The sequence below is a fragment of the Mustela erminea genome, chromosome 10 (assembly GCF_009829155.1).
Source record: "Mustela erminea isolate mMusErm1 chromosome 10, mMusErm1.Pri, whole genome shotgun sequence".
In the NCBI taxonomy this organism is placed as follows: Eukaryota; Metazoa; Chordata; class Mammalia; order Carnivora; family Mustelidae; genus Mustela; species Mustela erminea.
The window spans coordinates 4,197,524-4,210,778 of NC_045623.1; the positions used below are offsets into that span (position 1 = coordinate 4,197,524).

A 13,255-nucleotide genomic window follows, 5' to 3' on the forward strand; every position below is an offset into this window, starting at 1 on the left:
AGTGAGTTCAAAGTACTCTTATGTCTTGTGAATGGGAGTCCTCATTGGGTATTTAATCCGCAAATATTGTCTCCTTATCAGTGGCTTCTCTGTCCCTTTTCTCAGTGGTAAAGTTTGATGCAAAAAATCATGGTCATCTTACGTTTTTCTCTTACATGTTTTGTTCTTACTGTAGTGACTGAGAACTCTTCACTTAATGCAAAGTCCTGATCATTTTCTCCTGCGTATCTTCTTGAATGGTCATTTTAGCTCATCTACTTAGGTCTGTGAACATTTTGATTTCATGGCTGTGAAAGAGGTGATTTTCAGCAACAAACGTGGGGGAGTTTTTTTCCTGACAGGAACAGGAGAACCTGGAGGTAACTTGTATTTCTGAGTTAGTCTCCTCAGGCCCAGAAAAGGGATTTCACCCTCATGTACCTATTAGTTAATGGCTGAGTGCCTTTGGGGAGGGGAGTTCAATGGGACTTGTGGCCATCTAAGGCACTTATTTCTCACTCTCTGAGACTGGGTACAAAGGAGCTCCAGGAGCCCAGGGAAGTCCTAGTCAGAGGTGTCTTTAGGAGCACAAGCACAGTGAAAGCAGGACAGAACTGCTACAGAAAGGATAATAGAGAGTCCAAGGGATCTGGGTTGGGTTTTAGAGGTGTTCAATCAGTGGGTGGGAAACAGAACTCACACTCAGAAGGAACTCAGGAAACATGCCCAGAAGGAGTAGAGCAGAATGAAGGCACTTCCCAGAGTTTGAACTATTTTTGCCAACATGAAAATCATGGTAAGTGCACGGACATCAAAGGTGACTGGAGGGACACATGGCTCGCTGAGTCGTTAGAGCATGGAAACTCTTCACCTCATGGTAATGAGTTAGAGCCCCATGTTGTTGATGGAGACTAGATAAAATTTTAAAAAATAACAATAAATAAAACATAAACAGGTGCATGCACCAGGAATCTGGATTTACTCCCCTTAAGGAAAGGATGGAGCAGCTCCCTGGGTCCCTGCAGATCCCCAGCCATTCTGAGCCCTGGAGAAACCTAAATGTGTGTGACATTTCCCAAGATACCCCGAGAGACCCTACATTTTTAATATTTGTTGGCTTTCCTGTTATGTAGTCAGAGGTCCACGGGAAGACAAAAGTTGGCATGGTAAGTACAGAAGTAGAGCAAGAGGCAGAATGTTCCCTAGATGTACCACATTACTCTCTGCACTCATTGCAGTCTCACTGGAAATGGGAATGGACAATCGAAATCCCTGGTATTCAACACAGGTTACCCAACTGCTGGTGACCACAGTGAGGGTCCCTCTCTGGCATGCTCTCAGGAAGGTGAATCAGATGTGTATGGAACTATTTAAGAAACCATACTTAGAATCTGTGGATTATAATGGCCGCATTCCCTAGGAATGGTCACATGAGGTATGTAAGCATGGCCATGGGACATCACCCCACACAGCTCCACTTTGTGTGCTGAACTCACACATCACTGGGAGACTGTATAGGCTTCACGTGGGCCAGAGTGCATCCTCCTGTGGAAAGCTGGTTCCTACAATTAGTGTTGCTGGGGTCTCAGAAGCTTTTCTGGTACCTCACAATTTGACCCTTGAAAATGCTAGTAAAACTTGATACTGGGGACGATTTATGGTTTGGGGGGACTGATTTGGCCATACAATCCTTTATGCTATCCCCATATTGGTTGGATATGGTCTTATGCAAGTCTCTGATGTTTCCTGAAATACTTGCATTGGCCAAAGTTAAAGCAGGATAATCTGTGTACAGAATGACTGGCAGATCATTGGTTTCCTGGCCCTGAGAGCCAAGTTTCTTGCTGAATTATCTTCCAAAATGATATATTGTTTTTTTGTTTTGTTTTGTTTTGTTTTGCTTTGTTTTTTTGCGTGGACCCATTTGCAACTGAAAAGCTCAAAGACATATTGCCCTGCTACCATTTGGTCCTTGTCATCAACTCCATGGAAGTTCAGGATGATAACACCTCTCAGTATTGTTCTCAAGATTTTATTTATTTATTTGACAGAGACAAAGAGAAAGAACACAAGGAGGGGGAACAACAGAGAGAGGGAGAAGCAGGCTCCCCACCAAGCATGGTAGCCAATGTGGGGCTCCATCCCAGGACCTGAGCTGAGGGCCGATGCTTAACCCACTGAGCCACAGAGTCTCCCCAACAGCTCTCATTAAATCCCAAACCCCATCTATGATAACTCAGTTCATCTTTTATGCAATTTCCCATAGTTAGGAAAACAACAGTGATAAGAACAGAGGAAGTACAGTGAGCATTCTTACCTTAAAAAAGTATGTTCATTTTTGGTAAATGTGCCACACCACACACGTGTGAAAATGGTTCCTGCCATCCTGGCGAGCCTTAGCTGATTGCAGTTCCCTGAAACCAAATCATCAGGAAAACACCTCCCAGGAAACAAGTTGGGGTTTTTATTCCTTGCAACCAGAAAGCACATACCCCATGGTCTCAGGAAGAGGGTTAGCAAAAACCTATTGTAGTTGGGAAATGCCCTTCACAGTGTCCTTCATGTTACAAGTGCGAGGGAACATCACCTGAAGGTGAGGAACACATTTTTACTGTGGTTCTTGATTTCTTTGTTTTGCCTTTTTTTTTTTTTTTAATCAACATGACCAAATTTTATTGGGACTGAGAATTAAAAGGACATTTGGCAGTTGAAAAATGTATGTTTATTCTGATCCAGTTGTATAACTAATCTAAGTCAAATTACCAAGGAAATTTTACATTATTTCATCAAGCAGCAATATAATTAAAAGGGCTAAAACCATGCATTCATTAAGTAACTGGGAGGACCAAAATGCATCTTAAAAGAGAAAACACGTGAGAATACAAAGAAAAGAGCATTCTGTCGTTTAATAACCGCTACCAGGGAAGGAGCACGAAGGCCGTCCTCCCCATCACAAGTCAGGCACATTTCCACATTTGGGGAAATCACAAGAGTCAGCAGAAACGCAGTGCAATGGTCAAGCCTCATCCTGGGAAAACCACCTACTTGATAGCGGCATTTTTCCTGCTAAGTAAATATGACTCCCTGCTCCTCCACTCAAGACCAGCCTCACTGGGTAGCCACTGCATACACACGCTCACTGGCCAACCCAACCCCCCAAATCCTTGGCACCCACTCCTGTCCCAAGCATCCTTACCTTCCACAGAAGTCTTCCTAATACAATGGAAGCAACAGCACTGCTGCATCCCCTGTCCCAGGAATTCTCTGGCCCAGAGAATTCTCTGCCCCGCAAGGGCGCCTGTTTGACATCAGACACACCCCGCCCGTGACATCACAGGCAAACACACTCAAGCACACGCACACAAGCACGCATGCACACAGAGTACTCAGCACAGGGAAGGCTATCCCAGCCTGAGAGGAACATGAGAGAGGACAGAGAAGCCAATTCCATCTCTCTCTCTCTCTCTCTCTCTCTCTCCCTCCCTCCCTCTCCTTAGAACCTGCTTTGAGGACACAAAGTGCACTGGCTGCACTTGTGGAGCTCAGCCTCCTAACGAGTCCCCCACGCACCCCCCCAGGCCTGGACACTCCGGACACTCATCAACTTCTGGGCCAGCTCTTGGGGTGACACCTGCCAGCAACATCTCAGGCCCTGAGAACAAGCTTCTTCACCAGGTGGCTCCTAGGGTAGGGCCGGGGCGCCCCCTCATGGCCGGAAGGAAGAGCGTGCCCAAGGATCCTGCTGCTGAGGGCAGGGCCAAAGGAAACCATCTCTTCTGCTCCCATAGACTCTGCTCTGAGTTCAAGGCAGGGCTCCAGGTGCCCTGCTCTGCCACCGCCTTCTCTCAGTCCAGTGCGGGGCATTTTCCCCTCGAATGAGATTTCTGCATGAAAGTCGGCCTGTGGACCAAAAAAAGCCAAGTCTGGGAAACAAAGCAAAACAAATACTCCCAAGAGACAAGTGCTTGCAGAATTCTATAATCATGGAAGGGACCCCAAGGATCCTGATATGCCATCGTCTTGATTGCACCTTGAGGGAGTAGCTTTCTTTTATGGAATTGTTGAAATTCAAAAAGACTGGGGGGGTGGAGGGGCGTCCAAGTTTAGTTGAGTTCACTTGAGTTCATAGTGTGGTGGGGACCTTAGGGACCCAAGCTAATTCCAGGAACCTGTACACGTGTTCCATCGCACAATAAGAGGGACCTGTAGAGGTGTTTATGTTAAGAACCTTGAGACGGGGAGATGATCCTGAATTCTCCAGGCAACCTCTGGAATGACAAGAGGGTTTTAAAACTGAAGGACGCATAGAAGGAGGTCAGAAGGATGGTATGTGAGGAGGACTCTGCCTGCTGGAGCTGGGGCTGAGCATAGAGGAGGGGCCTCTAAAAGCTGGAACAGGCAAATAGAACCACTGTTTCACCTAAAAAAAAAATAGAAACTGTCAGATATTTTACCAGCAAAAATGAGATTTGTCAGGAATAAAAAGGAAAGGTGATCTGGGACAAACCAGCATTGGCAAATCCATAGGTGAGTCCAGGGAACAAATGGGAGGGACACTCTTCTTTTTAGAGAGGGGTCAGTTGGGAAGATTGTTCTAAAAGCCCATTATGGTGAACTGTGATTTTGAAGAGCGCTGGTGTCTCCCTGGGGGGACAAAGCTAGCATTCCTGACTCTGGCCTGGTTAGTAGAGGCCTATGCCTGTGCAATGTCAAGTCCCTGTAAGGTCAGATCAGTCCCTCCTCTGGGGCTGCAATGCCCTAGGAGGTAAGGAGGGCAGAGGAGCTCCCTTGCTAAAACCTCCAAACTGCCTTTTAGTGTGATTTCCCTTGACTAATTTCCACCCTACCCTAGAGCCTTCAGAAGAGAAGTTACCCTGTGGACATCTGGATTTTAGTCTACTGAGATCCTTGTTGGGACCTCACACCCTCAGAACTGTAAGGTAAAAAATGTGTGTGAGTGGAGCCCTTTCTAGGATCCTTGGGGACCAGCAGGGGAGTGCCTGGATGAGCGAAAGAAATCCCTGCCCCTCCTTTAGCACCAGCTTTGCAGTCCAGGGCTTTGACACAACTGGTGGCTCTCACTCTCTCCTTAGGGATCAGAAGTCAGCCCTGTGCTCAGTGTTATGCATGAGAAACGCTAGAAAGGCTGTGAGAGAGCCCGCACTTCCCATGAGGCCACTTGTGGTCATGCTCATCCTTCCCGGAAAGGACACTGGAGAGAAGAGAAATGAGCGGGGCAGGCTCAGGGGCTTTCAAGAGCCATGCCCACTGACACAGGAGGGCTTTTACCACAGACCTCAGGTGAGCAGCATCCTCTCAGCCCCCACGCAAGGGGTGGGGTCTCCTGGACTCTCCCCCAGTGTTGAGGACAGACTGTCTCAGAAAAGTTGATGAGATGGCAACAGTGGAGCAGAAGAAGAAGCTCACCTTCCCCAGGTTCTGCCTCAGCCCTCAGGTGCACCTCCACAGGCTCTGGGACTGGGCCTCAGAGCAGGGGCTGCCACCGCACAGCGCCCCCAAGTGGTGGAGACTGACCCGGCTTGATGGAGGAGGAGGCACTCAGTGCTGAAGCCCCTGGGCAAGGCCAGGAAGAAGGCTACCCCATGGACAAGCCCCAGGCTGTTAAGGAACAGCTGCCGGACCCACTCCTCCTGCCAGAGCTTCTGGGAAGCAGGAAGACTGCCTCCAATGGCTAGACATTCAGTCAGGTGGAAATCAAGCTACTACCTGGGTGAGATCTCTATCACCTCCAACCTGGAAAGCAGGGCAGCCCTGCATGGGCATCCTGGGGCCACTCATTCCTCCTGCTTCATCCTTCTCAAGTAGACTTTTGGGCCCATAAGGGCACAGGCTTCTCTTAAAAATAAAAAAAAAAAATACACAACAAAAGCTGCCCTTTGGTCTGGCACAGTGCTTGTAAATACAAACTTGTAAGGGTTTTCTTACTTCAAGGTTACACCCTGGCTCTGCCTCTTCATTCTGTACATGTCTGTATTCAGAATATAGATGACCTTTCCCAGCTTGATTTTAAAATACAGGAGGCACCCCAATAGGGCCCCCGGGCAACTGGATTTATTCTCCTGCCTGAAACAACAAAGCAACTGCAAAGACACACAAGATACAAGAAATGCAGATTTCCAAGTTTCGGGGCATCAGAGAAAGAAAAGAACCTTCCTAGACAGGGAAGCACACAGGTGAGTGGAGCCCTACAGCTGCTCTAAGGAACTGGCTCAAGAGAGTTTCCAAGTGAGGCCACAGGGCAGGGGAACCTGAGGAGGAGCCCAGTGAACCTCCTGCAGCTGGGGGCGCAGAGCTGTGAGACCCCAGGATGCTGACCCCAGGAGGAGAGGGTTGCGGAAAGTCACCTAGCCAGAGCTGTGCAGGGGCCCTTGGGCGACATGCAGTGCAGTTCTGCTCAGGGTCTCCATGGACAACAAGGTCTGCAACTCGGGGGCAATCATTTGAAAGCAGTAGAAGGAACAGGGCCTGGAGCTCTTGCAGGAAAAAATGACCCCTAATGAGGAGACAGATCAGTCATCTGAACTGAACCCACAGCTGAAGCAGATAGGACAACCACCAGAAAAGGACATGAGAACATTTGGTGTAAGTGTTTACCATCCATTGAAAATGTGAAATAGATAAATGAAAAATATAAACAAGACCCCATCTAAGAGATGAAAGTGATGATGTCTGAAAGGAATGTACGGCAAGAGATTGACAGCAACAAGAAAGTGTAGAATAGAAATTCTGATAGAATCGTGGTGACTCTGTAGATCCCTGTGAGTAGTATCGCCATAGGAACTACAGTAAATGGGCCATACATGTGCACAGTTGTCTTTCTCATTAGGTCTGTAATCTGCTATAGCTATGTTTTCTATTATTCAGTGAGCAGGTCTTACTTCTCCTTGAATGAACTAATGCCTACATATTCTACTGTTTTGGATGCCACTGTCAATGGAATTGCTTTTCTTAATCTCCTTCTCTGATCGATCATTGCTAGTGCATGGAAGCACACCTGATGTATGTATACGTGGGCCCTGCAACCTTACAGAATGAGTTTATGGACGCTAATATTCTTGTGTGTGGATGACTTGAGATTTTTCTATGTTTAGGAGCATGTCCTCTGTAAATAGAGATGCAGGTTGACCCTTGAAGAATGTAGGGTTAAGGGTGTTGACCCTCAAAGGTAAAAATCTGTGTATAATGTTTGACTGCCCGAGACTGAACTAGTAATAGTAGCTGTGGACTGGAAGCCTTAGTGAAAACATAGTCGACTGATGCCTCTTTTGCAAGTTATTTGTATTCTACACTATATACATATAATAAAGTAAGCTAGAGAAACAAATGGTAATAGGATAATCATAAGGAAGAGAGCATATAGTTAGAGTAGTATGCCTTGTTTATAAAAAGGGAACCCGGAAGTGTACATGTGCTGTTCTAACCTGTGCTGTACAAGATCAACTATAGTTTTATTTCTTCCTTCCCACACGCTATTTACACGCTTGAGATTTGAAAGATATTCTAGCCAAGGATAGAAGTCTATGCTTCTGCGTGCGGCCACCCCTGGATTTTGCCCTCAGTGAAGAGGAGCGACAGATGGGAGTTTACCTCAGCCTGGAGCCTTGGATCAACACCCACAGGGATAGTAAGACTACAGGAGTCCTTGCTCTTTGGACACAAGCTCCAACTTGAAGTACCACAGTGTCCATGGAGGCCATTGCAAGTAGGGCTCAGGGCTCTGGAGCTGCCCCCAGCAGGAGGCCAGGGAAATCTCACCCTCTCACCTTCCCAATTTCCCTCTCTCTTTCCCCCTGCACTCCTTGTTGGTGACATCCCCACACCCACCATCCTCTTGCTCCTTTACAGCATTCCATAAGCATGCCTCTTCCTGCCACCAGCATCCCAGACTGAGGCCTCAGAGCTCTTCTGGGTGGGGAGCTCGTTGTTGTTCCAACTGTTGCCATCTAGACATTTCTCCCATGCTTGCTTAAATCTAAGTCAGCTGCATGTCACAGACTTGTAAACATTTTTGCCAACAAGAAAATAGTGGAGGGTGTGTGTGCATCTGTGTGTGTGTGTTGCCTTGGACATTGTAAGGTGCTACATCAGGAACCTGGAGTGTCTCCCCTCAGGAAAGGATAGGGGAATTATCTTGGTCCTTGTAGGTCAAGAGCCATTCTGAGCCCTGAGAGAATTCTAAACGTTGGCTGACACTTCCCAAGATCAACACAGAGACCCTATACCTTTAGTACTTGTTGGGTTTCTCTTGTGTGTTCAGAAGTCCACCAGCTGATAAAAGTTGGCACACTAAGGAGAGAAGTAGACCAAGATACAGAATATTCCCTGGATGAGCACATTACTCTCTGCCTTCACTGCAGTCCTCTGAAAATGGGAATGGGAAGTCGAAATACCTTGCATTCAGTACAGGATAGGGGAAAAAGTGGAACAGTGGGGTAACAGTTCAAATTATTATATCCTTAGACTCTATTTGAGGGCATGTGGAAACTCTAATGAAAAGTTTTGTGGGCTATGTGGGTGGGTAGGAGGGGAAAATGGAGCCTGCAATTACACAACTCAGTGTAATTTTTTTTTAAAGATTTTATTTATCTATTTGTCAGAGAGAGAGAGAGAGCAAGAGCGAGCACAGGCAGAGTGGCAGGCAGAGTCAGAGGGAGAAGCAGGCTCCCTGCGGAGCAAGGAACCCAATGTGGGACTCGATCCCAGGACGCTGGGATCATGACCTGAGCTGAAGGCAGCTGCTTATCCAACTGAGCCACACAGGCGTCCCAAATAATGTAATGTCTTTCCCACTTCTCAGGGTTTTTATTTCATTTTGTCTGATGCCAGGACTGAATCTAAACATATGTGTACTATCTCATTGATTGATTTGTGAATGTTGAACCATCCTTGCATCAGGAATAAATCACACCTGGTCATGGTGGATAATCTTTTAAATGTGCTGTCGGATCCTATTAGCTAGGATCTCATTGAGAATCTTAGCATCCATATTAATCAGGGATATTGGTCTGAAATTCTCCTTTTTCGTGGGGTCTTTGCCTGGTTTAGGGATCAGGGTAATCCTGGCTTCATAAAAAGAGTCTGGAAGTTTTCCTTCTGATTCAATTTTTTGAAACAGCTTCAGGAGAATAGGTATTATTTCTTATTTGAAAGTTTGGTACAATTCCCAAGGGAATCTGTCCGGTCCTGGGCTCTTCTTTTTTGGGAGGTTTTTGATCACTGCTTCAATCTCATTACTAGATATCAGTCTATTCAGGTTGTCAGTTTCTTCCTGGTTCAATTTTGGGAGTATATATTTTTCCAGGAATGCATCCATTTTATCTAGGTTGCTTAACTTATTGGCATAAAACTGCTGATAATAATTTCTGATGATTGTTTCTATTTACTTGATGTGATCTCTTCATTTTCATTCATAATTTTATGATTTTGGGCCTTCTCTCTTTTCTTTTGGATTAGTTTGGCCAATGGTTTATTGATCTTATTGATTCTTTCAAAAAGCGAGCTTCTAGTTTCATTGATGTGTTTTATTGTATCTCTAGTTTCTATCTCCTTGATCTCTGCTCTAATCCTGATTATTTCCCTTCTTGTGTCTGGAAGTGGATTAATTTTTTGTTGATTCTCCAGTTCATTAAGGTGTAAAGACAGCTGATGTATTCTGGATTTTTTCAATTTTTTTGAGGGAGGCTTGGATGGCTATGTATTTCCCCTTTAGGACCGCCTTTGCGGTCTGCCAGTCCCATAGGTTTTGGACTCAAGCGTCTTCATTCTCATTGGTTTCCATGAATTGTTTAAGTTCTTCTTTGATTTCCTGTTTGATTCGTGCATTCTTAAGCAGGGTGGTCTTTAGCTTCCAGGTGTTTGAGTTCCTTCCAAACTTTTCCTTGTAGTTGAACTCCAGTTTCAAAGCATTGTGATCTGAGAATATACAGGGAATAATCTTAATCTTTAGGTACCGGTTGAGACCTGAATTGTGACCCAGTATGTGGTCTGTTCTGGAGAAAGCTCCATGTGCACTCGAGAAGAATGAGCATTCTGTTGTTTTAGTGTGGAATGTTCTGTATATATCTATGAGGTCCATTTGGTCCAATGTGTCATTCAATGCTCTTATTTCTTCATTGATTTTCTGCTTGGATGATTTGTCTATTAATGAGAGTGTCGTGTTAAAATCTCTTACTATTAATGTAATTATATCAATATGACTCTTTATCTTGATTAATAGTTTTCTTATGTAGTTGGATGATCCCATATAGGGGGCATAGATATTTACAATTGTTACATATTTTTGATGGATAGTCCCTTTAAGAATGATGTAGTGTCCTTCTGTATCTCTGACTACAGTCTTTAGTTTAAAATCTAATTTATCTGAAATGAGAATCGCTACCCCACACTTTTTTTAAGTCCTATTGGCATGATAGATGCTTGTTCATCACTTCACTTTCAGTCTGGATGTATCCTTAGGTTTGAAATGGATCTCTTGTAGACAACATATGGAGGGGTCCTGTCGTTTTATCCAATTTGCAACCCCATGACGTTTCATGGGCCCTTGTAGGCCATTCATGTTGAGAGTGATTATTGATAGATACGTTTTATTTTTTATGTTTTCAGCATTACAGTAATCACTAATTTTTCACCACACCCAGTGTTCTATGGAATCCGTACCCTCTATAATACCCACCACGTGGTACCCCAACCTCCCACCTCCCCGCCACTTCAAACCCCTCAGATTGTTTTTCAGAGTCCATAGTCTCTCATGGTTCATCTCCCCTTCCAATTTCCCCCAACTCCCTTCTCCTCTCTATCTCCCCATGTCCTCCAGGCTATTTGTTATGCTCCACAAATAAGTGAAACCATATGATAATTGACTCTCTCTGCTTGAATTATTTCACTCAGCATAATCTCTTCCAGTCCCGTCCATGTTGCTACAAAAGTTGGGTATTTGTCCTTTCTAATGGAGGCATAATACTCCAGAGTGTATATGGACAACATCTTCCTTATCCATTCATCCGTTAAAGGGCATCTTGGTTCTTCCCACAGTTTGGCAACCGTGGCCATTGCTGCTATAAACATTGGGGTACGGATGGCCCTTCTTTTCACGACATCTGTATCTTTGGGGTAAATGCCCAGTGGTGCAATGGCAGGGTCATAGGGAAGTTCTATTTATAATTTCTTGAGGAATATCCACACTATTCTCCAAAGAGGCTGCACCAACTTGAATTCCCTCCTACAGTGTAAGAGGGATCCCCTTTCTCCACATCCCTCGAACACATGTTGTTTCCTGTCTTGCTAATTTTGGCCATTATAACTGGTGTAAGGTGATACCTCAATGTAGTTTTTTTTAATTTATTTTTTTTTATTTTCAGCATAACAATATTCATTATTTTTTCACCACACCCAGTGCTCCATGCAATCCATGCCCTCTATAATACCCACCACCTGGTACCCTAACCTCCCAACCCCGCCCCTTCAAAACCCTCAGATTATTTTTCAGAGTCCATAGTCTCTCATGGTTCAACTCCCCTTCCAATTTTCCACAACTCCCTTCTGCTCTCTAACTCCCCATGCCCTCCAGGCTATTTGTTATGCTCCACAAATAAGTGAAACCATATGATACTTGACTCTCTCTGCTTAACTTACTTCACTCAGCATAATCTCTTCCAGTCCCGTCCATGTTGCTACAAAAGTTGGGTATTCATCCTTTCTGAGGGCGGCATAATACTCCATAGTTTATATGGACCCCATCTGCCTTATACATTCGTCCGCCGGAGGGCATCTTGGTTCTTTCCATAGTTTGGCGACCGTGGCCATTGCTGCTATAAACATTGGGGTACAGATGGCCCTTCTTTTCATGACATCTGTATCTTTGGGGTAAATACCCAGGAGTGCAATGGCAGGGTCATAGGGAAGTTCTATTTTTAATTTCTTGAGGAATCTCCACACTGTTCTCCAAAGAGGCTGCACCAACTTGCATTCCCACTAACAGTGGAAGAGGGTTCCCCTTTCTCCACATCCTCTCCAACACATGTTGTTTCCTGTCTTGCTAATTTTGGTCATTCTAACTGGTGTAAGGTGGTATATCAATGTAGTTTTAATTTGAATCTCCCTGATGGCTAGAGATGATGAACATTTTTTCGTGTGTCTGATAGCCATTTGTATGTCTTTATTGGAGAAGTGTCTGTCCATATCTTCTGCCCATTTTTTGATATGATTGTCTGTTTTGTGTGTGTTGAGTTTGAGGAGTTAATTATAGATCCTGGATATCAACCTTTTGTCTGTACTGTCATTTGCAAATATCTTCTCCCATTCCGTGGGTTGCCTTTTTGTTTTCTTGACTGTTTCCTTGGCTGTGCAGAAGCTTTTGATTTTGATGAAGTCCCAAAAGTTTATTTCCGCTTTTGTTTCCTTTGCCTTTGGAGACATAAGTGAAACCATATGATAATTGCCTCTGTCTGCTTGACTTATTTCACTCAGCATAATCTCTTCTAGTCCCGTCCATGTTGCTACAAAAGTTGGGTATTTGTCCTTTCTGATGGAGGCATAATACTCCGGAGAGTATAGGGACCACATCTTCCTTATCCATTTGTCCGTTGAAGGGCATCTTGGTTCTTTCCACTGTTTGGTGACCGTGGCCATTGCTGCTATAAACATTGGGGTACAGATGGCCCTTGTTTTTACTACATCTGTATGTTTGGGGTAAATACCCAGTAGTGCAATGTCAGGGTCATAGGGAAGCTGTATTTTTAATTTCTTGAGGAATCTCCACACTGATTTCCAAAGTGGCTTCACCAAACTTGCCCTTTCTCCACATTCTCTCCAACACATGTTGTTTCCTGTCTTGCTAATTTTGGCCATTCTAACTGGTATAAGGTGGTATCGCAATGTGGTTTTGATTTGAATCTCCCTGATGGCTAGTGATGATGAACATTTTTTCATGTGTCTGATAGCCATTTGTATGTCTTCATTGGAGAAGACTCTGTTCATATCTTCTGCCCATTTCTTGATATGCTTGTCTGTTTTGTGTGTGTTGAGTTGGAGGAGTTCATTATAGATCCTGGATATCAACCTTTTGTCTGTACTGTCATTTGCAAATATCTTTTCTCATTCCATGGGTTGCCTCTTTGTTTTCTTGACTGTTTCCTTTGCTGTGTAGAAGCTTTTGATCTTGATGAGGTCCCAAAAGTTTATTTTCGCTTTTGGGTCCTTTACCTTTGGAGACATATCTTGAAAGAAGTTGCTGTGGCTGATATCGAAGAGATTACTG

The 13,255-nt window shown here is 44.6% G+C and overlaps 1 non-coding gene across 1 annotated transcript; it reads right to left on the reverse strand.

Annotated features, from left to right (window-relative positions):
- Nucleotides 1-2,899: 2,899 nt before the first annotated feature.
- Nucleotides 2,900-3,057, reverse strand: LOC116568424. The gene has a single exon (XR_004276629.1). It is a non-coding gene; the product is annotated as a U1 spliceosomal RNA (small nuclear RNA).
- Nucleotides 3,058-13,255: the final 10,198 nt, after the last annotated feature.